Source organism: Triticum dicoccoides, chromosome 6B, assembly GCF_002162155.2.
Source record: "Triticum dicoccoides isolate Atlit2015 ecotype Zavitan chromosome 6B, WEW_v2.0, whole genome shotgun sequence".
NCBI classification, from domain to species: Eukaryota; Viridiplantae; Streptophyta; class Magnoliopsida; order Poales; family Poaceae; genus Triticum; species Triticum dicoccoides.
This window is the reverse complement of record NC_041391.1, coordinates 148,291,099-148,303,963: the sequence shown is the minus strand read 5'-3', so window position 1 is coordinate 148,303,963 and position 12,865 is coordinate 148,291,099.

Here is a 12,865-nt window from a genome sequence, read left to right as displayed (position 1 = left end):
TCAAAGAATTTCAGAGTGAAGTGGAAAATCATCGTAACAAGAAAATAAAGTTTCTACAATATGATCGTGGAGGAGAGTATTTGAGTTACGAGTTTGGTCTTCATTGAAACAACATGGGATAGTTTCACAATTAACGCCACCTGGAACACCACAGCAAAATGGTGTGTCCGAACGTCGTAACCATACTTTATTGGATATGGTGCGATCTATGATGTCTCTTATTGATTTACCGCTGTCATTTTGGGGTTATGCTTTAGAGATGGTTGCATTCACATTAAATAGGGCACCATCAAAATCCGTTGAGACGGCGCCTTATGAACTATGGTTTGGCAAGAAACCAAAGTTGTCGTTTCTTAAAGTTTGGGGCTGCGATGCTTATGTGAAAAAGCTTCAACCTGATAAGCTCGAACCCAAATCGGAGAAGTGCGTCTTCATAGGATACCCAAAGGAAACTGTTGGGTGCACCTTCTATCACAGATCCGAAGGCAAAATCTTTGTTGCTAAGAATGAATCCTTTTAGAGAAGGAGTTTCTCTCAAAAGAAGTGAGTGGGAGGAAAGTAGAACTTGATGAGGTAATTGTACTTTCTCCCTTATTGGAAAGTAGTTCATCACGGAAATCAGTTCCAGTGATTCCTACACCAATTAGTGAGGATGTTAATGATGATGATCATGAAACATCAGATCAAGTTACTACCGAACATCGTAGGTCTTCCAGATAAGGTCCACACCAGAGTGGTACGGTAATCCTGTTCTAGAAGTCATGTTACTAGACCATGATGAACCTATGAACTATGAGGAAGCGATGATGAGCCCAGATTCCGCGAAATGGCTTGGGGCCATGAAATATGAGATGGGATCCATGTATGAGAACAAAGTGTGGACTTTGGTGGACTTGCCCGATGATCGGCAAGCCATAGAAAATAAATGGATCTTTAAGAAAAAGACCGACGCAGACGGTAATGTTACTGTTTACAAAGCTCGACTTGTTGCAAAAGGTTTTCGACAAGTTTGAGGAGTTGACTACAATGAGACTTTCTCACCCGTAGCGATGCTTAAGTCTGTCCGAATCATGTTAGCGATTGCCGCATTTTATGATTATGAAATTTGGCAGATGGATGTCAAAACTGCATTCCTGAATGGATTTCTAGAAGAAGAGTTGTATATGATGCAACCAGAAGGATCCAAAGGGTGCTAGCAAAGTGTGCAAGCTCTAGCGATCCATTTATGGACTGGTGCAAGCCTCTCGGAGTTGGAATAAACGCTTTGATAGTGTGATCAAAGCATATGGTTTTATACAGACTTTTGGAGAAGCCTGTATTTACAAGAAAGTGAGTGGGAGCTCTGTAGCATTTCTGATATTATATGTGGATGACATATTGTTGATTGGAAATGATATAGAATTTCTGGATAACATAAAGGGATACCTGAATAAGAGTTTTTCTATGAAAGACCTCGAAGAAGCTGCTTACATATTTGGCATCAAGATCTATAGAGATAGATCAAGACACTTAATTGGACTTTCACAAAGCACATACCTTGATAAAGTTTTGAAAAAGTTCAAAATGGATCAGTCAAAGAAAGGGTTCTTGCCTGTGTTACAAGGTGTGAAGTTGAGTCAGACTCAATGCCCGACCACTGCAGAAGATAGAGAGAAAATGAAAGTTATTCCCTATGCTTCAGCCATAGGTTCTATCATGTATGCAATGTTGTGTACCAGACCTGATGTGTGCCTTGCTATAAGCATAGCAGTGAGGTACCAAACTAAACCCGGAGTGGAGCACTAGACATCGGTCAAGAATATCCTGGAATACCTGAAAAGGACTAAGGATATGTTTCTCGTTTATGGAGGTGAAAAAGAGCTCGTCGTAAATGGTTACATCGATGCAAGCTTTGACACTGATCCGGATGACTCTAAGTCACAAACTAGATACATATTTTTATTCAATGGAGGAGCTATCATTTGGTGCAGTTCCAAGCAGAGCATCGTGGCGGGATCTACGTGTGAAGCGGAGTACATTGTTGCTTCAGAAGCAGCAAATGAAGGAGTTTGGATGAAGGAGTTCATATCCGATCTAGGTGTCATACCTAGTGCATCGGGTCCGATGAAAATCTTTTGTGACAATACTGGTGCAATTGCCTTGGCAAAGGAATCTAGATTTCACAAGAGAACCAAGCACATCAAGAGACGCTTCAATTCCATCCATCATCAAGTGTCGAAAGGGGACATAGAGATTTGCAAGATACACACGGATCTGAATGTTGCAGACCCGTTGACTAAGCCTCTTCCACGAGCAAAACATGATCAACACCAAAGCTCTATGGGTGTTAGAATCATTACTATGTAATCTAGATTATTGACTCTAGTGCAAGTGGGAGACTGAAGGAAATATGCCCTAGAGGCAATAATGAAGTTATTATTTATTTCCTTATTTCATGATAAAGGTTTATTATTCATGCTAGAATTGTACTAACCGGAAACTTAGTACATGTGCAAATACATAGACAAAACATATTGTTCCTAGTATGCCTCGACTTGAGTAGCTTGTTAATCAAAGATGGTTATGTTTCCTAACCATAGACATGTGTTGTAATTTGATGAACCGGATCACATCATTAGGAGAATGATGTGATGGACATGACCCATCCGTTAGCTTAGCATTATGATTGTGACAGTTTCATTGCTACTATTTTCTTCATGACTTATACAAGTTCCTCAGACTATGAGATTATGCAACTCCCTAATACCGGAGGAACACTTTGTATGCTACCAAACGTCACAACGTAAATGGGTGATTATAAAGGTGCTCTATAGGTGTCTCCGAAGGTGTTTGTTGTGCTGGCATAGATCGAGATTAGGATTTGTCACTCCGTGTTTCGGAGAGGTATCTCTGGGCCCTCTCGGTAATACTCATCAATATAAGCCTTGCAAGCATTGTGACTAATGAGTTAGTTGCGGGATGAAGTATTAAGGAATGAGTAAAGAGACTTGTCGGTAACGATATTGAACTAGGTATGATGATAACGACGATCGAATCTCGGACAAGTAACATACCGAGGACAAAGGAAACAATGTATGTTGTTATGCGGTTTGACCGATAAAGATCTTCATAGAATATGTAGGAACCAATATGAGCATCCAGGTTCTGCTATTGGTTATTAACCAGAGACGTGTCTCAGTCATGTCTACATAGTTCTCGAACCCGTAGGGTCCGCACGCTTAACATTGGATGACGATTGGTATTATGAGTTTATGTGTTTTGATATACTGAAGGTTGTTCAGAGTCCCGGATGAGATCACAGACATGACGAGGAGTCCCGAAATGGTCGAGACATAAAGATTGATATATTGGACCATGTTGTTCGGACACTGGAAGTGTTCTGGATAGTTTCGGATAAAACCAGAGTGCTGGAGGGTTACCGGAACCCCCCGGGAAGTAATGGGCCTTAGTGGGCCTATAGGGGAGAGAGAGGGCCGCACCAGGAGGTGGCGCCCCCCCAAGGGGAGTCCGAATAGGACAAGGGGAGGGGGGGCGCGGCCCCTCTTTCCCTCTCCCTCTCCCTGTCCTTCCTTCTCCTCCTAGTTGGACTAGGAAAGGGGGAAACCTAGTCCTACTTGGAGTAGGACTCCCCCCCTTGGGCGCGCCCCTTGTGGCCGGTCGACCCCCTCCTCTCCTCCTTTATATATGGGGCAGGGGGCACCCCATAGACAGACAAGTTGATCTTTAGCCTTGTGCGGTGCCCCCTCCATAGTTTTCCACCTTGGTCATATCGTCGTAGTGCTTAGGCGAAGCCCTGCGCCGGTAACTTCATCAGCACCGTCACCACGCCATCGTGCTTATGGAACTCTCCCTTGGCCTCATCTGGATCTAGAGTTCGAGGGATATCACCGAGATGAACGTGTGTGGATTGCAGAGGTGTCGTGCGTTTGGTACTTGATCGGTTGGATTGTGAAGACGTTCGACTACATCAACCGCGTTACATAACGTTTCCGCTTTCGGTCTACGAAGGTACATGGACACACTCTCCCCCTCGTTGCTATGCATCACCTAGATAGATCTTGCATGATCGCAGGAAATTTTTGAAATTACTGCATTCCCCAACAGTAGATGGGATCAAAACCAACACGATGGCGTGGTGGTGATGGTGGTGGTGGAGCACCGACAGTGCTTCGCTAAGCGTCGCCAGGACGAGGCGGTGGAACTACAGAGTAACAAGAGAGAGAGAGGGGCGCCAAGGGCTTGGTGTATCCTCTTGGGCGCCCCCCCTCTATATATAGGTGGAGGGGCATGGGAAACAACCCCTCCAAGCCCTAGGGCGCAGCTAAGGGGGAGAGGACTTGCACTCCAAGTCCAATCCTATTTCTACTAGGACTCCTTCATTTTTTTTCCTTCGCTAGCCACATGGGCTTTTGAGGACTTGGTGCGCCTAGCCCAATAAGGCCATGGCGCCTCCCCACAACCCATGCTAGCCCTTGGGTCGTGGTGAACCCACTTGTGGACTTTCGGACCCCTATGGAATCCTCCAGAACCTTCTGGAAGCTTCCCAGTACAATACCAAAAAAACTGCACTTTGTTCTGGAACCCAAAATATGACTTCCCATATATAAATATTTACCTCTTGACCATTTTGAGACTCCTCGTGACGTCCAAGATCTCATTCGGGACTTCAAACAACATTTGGTTACCACTCATCAAATATCCCAATACTACTCTAGCGTCAACAAACGTTAAGCGTGCGACCGTACGGGTTCGAGAATTATGTAGTCATGACCGAGACACCTCTCTGGTCAATAACCAATAGCGGGACGTGGATGCCCATATTGATTCCTACATATTCCACAAAGATTTTCTATTGGTTGAACCTTTATGACAACATACGTAATTCCCTTTGTCTGTCGGTATGTTACTTGCCCGATATTCGATCGTTGGTATCTCTATACCTAGTTCAATATCGTTACCAGCAAGTCTCTTTACTTGTTCCGTAATACATCATATTGCAACTAACTCCTTAGTCACTTTGCTTGCAAGCTTCTTGTGATGTGTATTACCGAGAGGGCCTAGAGATACCTCTCCTATACACGGAGTGACAAATCCCAATCTCGATTCACGCCAACTCAACATACACCTTTGGAGATACCTGTAGATCATCTTTATGATCAGCCAATTATGTTGTGAAGTTTGATAGCACACATGGTATTCGTCCGGTATCCAGGAGTTGCATGATCTCATGGTCGAAAGAACATGTATTTGACATTAAGAAAGCAGTAGCAATAAACTGAACAATCATATGCTATGCTAATGGTTGGGTCTTGTCCATCACATAATTCTCCTAATGATGTGATCCCTTTATCAAATGACAACTCATGTCTATGGTTAGGAAACCTTAACCATCTTTGATCAACGAGCTAGTCTAGTAGAGGCTCACTAGGGACACGGTATTTGTTTATGTATACACACATGTATTTACGTTTCCGGTCAATACAATTCTAGCATGAATAATAAACCTTTATCATGATTAAGGAAATATAATAATAACCTTTTTATTATTGCCTCTAGGGCATTTTTCCATCAGTCTCCCACGTGCACTAGAGTCGATAATCTAGTTCACATCACCATGTGATTAACACCCAAAGAGTTCACTAGAGTCAATAATCTACTTCACCTCGACATGTGATTAACACCCAAAGAGTTCTAAGGTGTGATCATGTTTTTCTTGTGAGAGAAGTTTAGTCAACGGGCCTGCCACATTTAGATCCGTATGTATTTTGCAAATTTCTATGTCTAAAATGCTCTGCATGGAGCTACTCTAGCTGATTGCTCCCACTTTCAATACGTATCTAGATTGAGATTCAGAGTAATTTGGATCGGTGTCAAAGCTTGCATCGACGTAGCTCTTTACGATGAACTCTATATCACCTCCATAACTGAGAAACATTTCCTTAGTCCTCTTAGGTACCTAAGGATAATTTTAACCGCTATCCAGTGATCCACTCCTCTATCACTATTGTATCCCCTTGCCAGACTCATGGAAAGGCACACAATAGGTCTAATGACGATGAGATGTACCTAGGGTAGGGTCTTAGGCCTGACCTAGACACCCTACCCAAGGACACTGCCCTAGAGTCAAAGACATTCAAAGTCCAACAGAGGGTACCGACTGAAATCACCTTGAAGTGTAATCCACTCGACAGAAGATTCCACTCGGATACCCCAATTCCACTCGACCACTATAGAGTCACTCAACCATATGGAGAATCACTTGGAGTACAAAAGATCTAAAGCCACCCCAGGATGGCAATGGTCAGGCGTTCACTCTGTAGTCATAAAGATCATTAATAGCTGGCGTTACCAGTAACGCCTCAGTCTTAACTCACATTGAACCCTGTGTAACTGAGGGTTGCGAGGGTCCTGGCGCACTCTATATAAGCCACTCCCCTCCTCAGGCACAAGGGTTCACACCCCCTATAACTTCCATGCATAATCCAGTCGACAAGCCTCTGGGCACCGAGACGTAGGGCTGTTACCTCCTCCGAGAGGGGCCTGAACTCATAAACTTGTGTGTACAACCTCACCGTCGCTAGGACCTTGCCTCTCCTATGTACCCCCTATTCTTACTGTCAGACTTACTCCCACGATAGTACTAGGATGAACCTACGTATAACATGGAGAAATCGCCAGCGATTTTTGAGTTTAACTCTTGTCATCGGATCGCTGACCAGTTCACGCTTACTATGACGGTCAGTTTTCGGCTTTCTCCCCGGAGGTGCTTAACTCGGCTAGCTAGAAGTACAATCGCAGAGGTTCTCCCTTTACCTTCTTAGCCGAACGTGCAGAACGTAAGAAAGCAAACACAGGAGCCGGGCAACCCAACTATTAACCCAAGACATAGTACGGAACTAGTGCATATAGTGCAATATCCGAGATGCCAAACACACAACGGAAAGTGGTGCCGGACTTGGTACATAGAGCTGATGAAGAAGTCAAGCCCTTGGTCAATTAACCGGTTTGTATTTATCACACAATGTGTGCATGCCAAGTTGTTCAAAGAGTGGAAAGAAGAAAAAGAGGGGCTAGACAATACAGATGCCCGAACACCACAAAAGGTGTTTTTATTTTTCGTAAGCTCAGGATGTCGTACAATTCGTACTGCCGATGCATTTATTATGAATAAGAAAAGAAAATTTTACATAGGAAAGGTTTCCACATGGCCTTGATGTGTGGGTCCAAGCCTCAACGGTACCCTGCTGCACGTATGCGCCTTTGCTTCTGGTAGGTAGAGGGGGAGGGGCGTCCATGTAGAAAACGCATGCCGGCAAGGGAGGCCTTGAATAGGAACCCTGAGAAGTAGCCGCGTTTCACAGCTTGATGTTGGGCGAGTCTGGAGTCGTACCTGTTGTTGTCCGAGGACGTGGTGATCCCATAGTTCGGTTGAGCCGGACATATGGTGTTGTTTGTTTGATATAGGCTGATACGTCCATTTTGCATCATACTTTTATGTTGATATTTATTGCATTATGGACTGTTATTTCACATTTTGGTTCAATACTTATGCCCTTTCTATCTTATTTTACAAGATATACATCAAGAGGGAGAATGCCGGCAGCCGGAATTCTGGACCAGAAAGGAGCAAATCTGAGAGACATATTCTGCACAACTCTGAAATCCTGAAAATTTATGGAGAATTATTTTGGAGTAAATAAAAATATTGGGCAAAGAAAATACCAGAGGGGACCCACCAGGTGACCACAAGCTTGGGGGGCGCGCCTCCAGGGCTTGTGGGTCCCCTGGCAGGTCCGCGGTGCCCAACTTTGGCTATATGGAGGGTTTTGACCTAGAAAAAAACCAGAAGATAACTTTCGGGACGAAGCACTGCCATCTTGAGGTGGAACCTGGGCAGGAGCAATCTAGAGCTCCGCAGAGCGATTCTGCTGGGGAAACTTCCCTCCCAGAGGGGGAAATCGAAGCCATTGTCATCACCAACGATCCTCTCATCGAGAGGGGGTTAATCTCCATCAACATCTTCACCAGCATCATCTCCTCTCAAACCCTAGTTCTTCTCTTGTATCCGATCTTTATCTCAGAACCTCAGATTGGTACCTGTAGGTTGCTAGTAGTGTTGATTACTCTCCGTAGTTGATGCTAGTTGGTTTATTTGGTGAAAGATCAAATGTTCAGATCCTTAATGATATTCAATACCCCTCTGATCTTGAACATGAACATGCTTTGTGAGTAGTTACTTTTGTTCCTGAGGACATGGGAGAAGCCTTGATATAAGTAATCATGTGAATTTGGTATTCATTCGATATTTTGATGAGATGTATGTTGTCGTTTCTTTAGTGGTGTTATGTGAACATCGACTATATGACACTTCACCATGTATTGGGACTAGGGGAAGGCATTGGGAAGTAATATGTAGATGATGAGTTGCTAGAGTGACAGAAGCTTAAACCCTAGTTTATGCGTTGCTTTGTAAGGGTCTGATTTGGATCCACACGTTTCATGCTATGGTTAGATTTATCTTAATTCTTCTTTCGTAGTTGCGGATGCTTGCAAGAGGGGTTACTCATAAGTGGGAGGCTTGTCCAAGTAAGGACAACAGCCAAGCACCAGTCCACCCACATATCAAATTATCAAAGTAACGAACGCGAATCATATGAGCATGATGAAAACTAACTTGACAGTAATTCCCATGTGCCCTCGGGAGCGCTTTGCTTTATATAAGAATTTGTCTAGGCTTGTCCTTTGCTATAAAAAGATTGGGCCACCTTGTTGCACCTTGGTTACACTTGTTACTTGTTACCCATAACGAATTATCTTATCACAAAACTATTTGTTACTGATAATTTCAGTGCTTCAGAAAATACCTTGCTGAAAACTGCTTGTCATTTCCTTTTGCTCCTTGTTGGGTTCGACACTCTTACTTATTGAAAGGACTACGATAGATCCCCTATACTTGTGGGTCATCATAGTCCCCCACATCCGCCCATGGTATTTTGAGCGCGAAGTTGTGCTCACGAGGCATGTAGAGCGCAACTAGGATGGGTATGCCGTGGGGCGCGTGTACCTATTTGCAACGAGTGCAGGCGAGCTCCCATGACGGGGACCCAAACTAACCTCTCTTCGGAAAGGGGGAGGTAGTTACTATCTTCAGAGTCATTGAGGTCTTCAAGATTGAGTGGATCCTCATGCTCTTCGTGGTCGCCTTGTGCTTGCTCATCGGCATCGTGGTTGCCGAGGTTGTCCACGTTGTCAGGAGTGTCATTTTCTTCGGTATCTGCGTTGCTTGCGTGGCTTCGACGTGCCTTGTAGCGGCGGCATTGTCTGCGTCATTTGGCGGCTCGTCGTTGGGCCTGCCGTTATCCTTTCTGGTGGTGCCGTTGTCATCTTTTAGAGTGTCCACCATGTAGACGTTGTAAGTGGACGTGGCTGTCTAGCGGCCGGTGAAGGGGGGAGCGGCGGTGGCGTTGGCCATGGCTCCGCTATCCTTGTCCATGATATCGACATTTTCTGAGGTGTAGTCCAACATGTCGGTTAAGTCCCTGACTATGACCACTCGGTGGGTGGTGGGTGGGTCGTAAAATTCCCTGTAATTCACCTCGAGGGGCTGCTAAACGCAGGCCGAGGGTGAGTCATCTCGAATGGCCATCATCCGAATTCGGTCAAGCGCCTCGTTTAACAAAGCAAGGCCTGCCAAGCTGGCGTGAGGCAGCTGCTCAGGACCGGTCTCCATTGTGGCAGGGAGAGGGGTGATCCAGGTCCGGACTGAACGCTAGTCTCTGAGGGCCGAGTCAACCTCGAGGCCCAAGGTCAGATTCGTGGCCGCGTAGGCAGGAGAGACCGAGGATGAAACCTTGTCTTCGGATGCTTCCTCCGTGTTGGGGCTCGATGCCAAGCTGGTGAGGGGGAGGTCAGTAGGGGATGATTCCTGATTTCCGAACATCGACCTGTCACTGGGGCTCAAGGAAAGATTTGTGACATGGGGAGAGGGTTCGGCCGAGAGTGACTCTTGGCGTCCGAACACCGCTCCCACGCTGAGGCCTGAAGCTGGGTCTTGGGCGGGCATCATTGGCGTGGCCGAAGGGTTTCCTGGTCCCCGGGCAGGACGGAGATGTCCAAGCTCGAGGCCGACTGAGGGGTTGAGGCCAATCCGTAGATCAGATCGGGAGAAGACTCCGGAGTAGGCCCCGCCGGGCCCACGGGGGTACCGGGTGAGGCTGTGAATCCGGCAAAGACCAGATCACCTCGAGCATCCGCGATGTACTCCAGGTTGCTGAATCTAATTTGGTGCTCGGGGGCAAAATTGTTGATTTGGTCTAGATGACCAGTTGGGCTGGCATGCAGCACGATGCTGCCGAATGCGAAGAGCTAGCCGGGGACAAAGAGGCCCCTCGGAGTTGACGCCATCTCCGATGATCAAGCGAGCCATCGACCCTTCAGCGACCCAACAACGGAACTCTCAATGAAAGCACCAATGTCGGTGTCCAAACCGGCAGATCTCAGGTACGGGGTCCCGAGCTGTGGGTGTACGATCAATGTGGAACAAAGGACGAACAAGACGGTGTTTACTTGGGTTCGGGCCCTCTCTAGGAGGTAAAACCCTACGTCTTGCTTGATTGTATTGATGTGTATGGTATGGTTACAAAGTCGATCTACCTCGAGATCAGACGAGCTAAACCATAGGTTGATGGGGTATTGGATGTTGCTCTAACCCTAAAGACTAAAGCCCTTCGGTTTATATAGACACCTGTAGGGTTAGGGTTACACATGGTCGGTTACAATAAGGGAAAGATCACGCTAAATCTTGACTTGGAGGGCACACCACGGCTCCGAAGGTTTTCTATCCGTTCACGGGTCCACGCCCTAGCTTGGCTTCATAGCAACCCATCAGTCCGGCCCATATGCGACGAGCCGGCGGCCCGAGGACCCCTTAGTCCAGGACTCCCTCAGTAGTTAATGAGGAAAAAGGTGTTTATGGTAACATACCATATTACCATAACATAATGCAGTCCAAGGTAAAATTAGTCTACAACCTACTAAATGCAACCATCTATAATACTTCGCACTATGATGTCAGTAACGTAGACTATTGTCATATGTCAAAGTTAATCCCTCTGTCTGGATTTATTGGACCTCTCAGCAATATAGAGGCGTCCATTATTCTAAATCCCCTCCTTGATTAACGCTAAAAGATGTTAGTTGTGCCCTTTAATTAATAGTACGCTTTTAATTCCGGCCGTAGTACTAGCCAATGCATGATGTTCTTTCCTCCACCGAGGGCCAGGCACCCGAGACTTTTGAGACTACCCATAGTGGGAATAAGAACAAATGTAATAAGATACAATCAACAGGCTATAAGGATTAAACAATTATATTTGTACTGAGTTGGATCAGAGAGAATATGAGAGAGAACTGTAGATTAACTGCCGGCTATAGCACAGACTCCAAGAAACATTGTGAAAGTGTACGGTGGGCCATGCATTAATAAAGTAATACTTCTTATAACAACTAACTAATATACATGTTGGTTATTAAGTTGACTATATGTGACATGACAACTTTATATAACCGGTTGTTGGCTATACTGTTAACCATGCTCTAACATAGATAGTAATATAGATGACACCTAATAAAAAAAGATGATACTACAATTATGTTACTTTGCACTGTAAAGATAGTAACATGGTTAGTATTTCTTTCGCAAAAAAGAAAAACATGGTTAGTATTCTCGCATAAAAAACATGGTTAGTAACAAATGCATGTTACTTGTCTAAGTTACTCTTCATTATAACTAGTCTTAGTCATCTTGCAGCGAGCACCCTTTATAAGGTAGTTATCAGTTAGCGTTTAATTCTTTTTATTTACTTCTTAAACTAGCACATATAATTAATAGGTTGCCTTGGTTTCTGACCCAATAGACTCACACGCAAGTAGTACTCCTCAGTATGACTAGCCTTATAGAATAAGATTCTTTTTTTTGAGATAAACCCTATAAACTGAAAAGAAGGTAGTAGGCGATGAAAGTAAAGGACACAATAAATCCCGAACATTCAGATTTTAAGCACGTTATCCCGACTGTTTTTTCATGGGAACTTTAGTTGACGCGAGATGCCAACTTTAGTTGTTAAAACATGTGTCTAGTTTGTTTGTTTTTCAGAAAATTATCATGTTTGTCAATCTCACGTGAACTGAAATTGCCATGAAAAACGCTAATTTATTATTTTTGAAAGTAAATTATTCTTGGCTGAGACGTACTCCGATATGCAATTAATTTGGCGCAAATCTAGAGAGAAATTTCATGGGCCAGTGTTGACATAGTCTCCTCGGTAGCAACTCACTGACAACCCCACTGGCAATCTATGATAGTATAATTTGGCACACATCTAGAGACAACTTGACTGCACGAAATAATCTACATTAATGAAATTGCCTCCCCGGCCGTGTCAAACTTGCCTCTCAGCGAGTCTAAGGCTGGTCATAGTGGAAGTAACATAGGTAGTAACATAGATGCCACACAAGCAAAAATAATGATGTGGCAAGTAGTTAATGAGGAGAGAGGCAAATAGAGTAACATAATATGTTACCATCACATAGCGGTTTCCAATGCATAATGAGTCTACAAAGTAATAAATGAAGGCAACTATGTTACTACACCTATAACACTACCCACTATGAAGGTAGTAACATAGACTAGTAACATATGTATGTTACTAGTCTAAGTTACTTCCCACTATGACCAGCCTAATGGACATCGTTAAAGGACATTGCAACTGTGTTGTGTTGATTAAAATTTCAAAACCAGCTAAGACCTCTAGCATCAACCTACCCGGCCAGCTAGTATTGTCCATATGTACACGCAAGTTGAAGC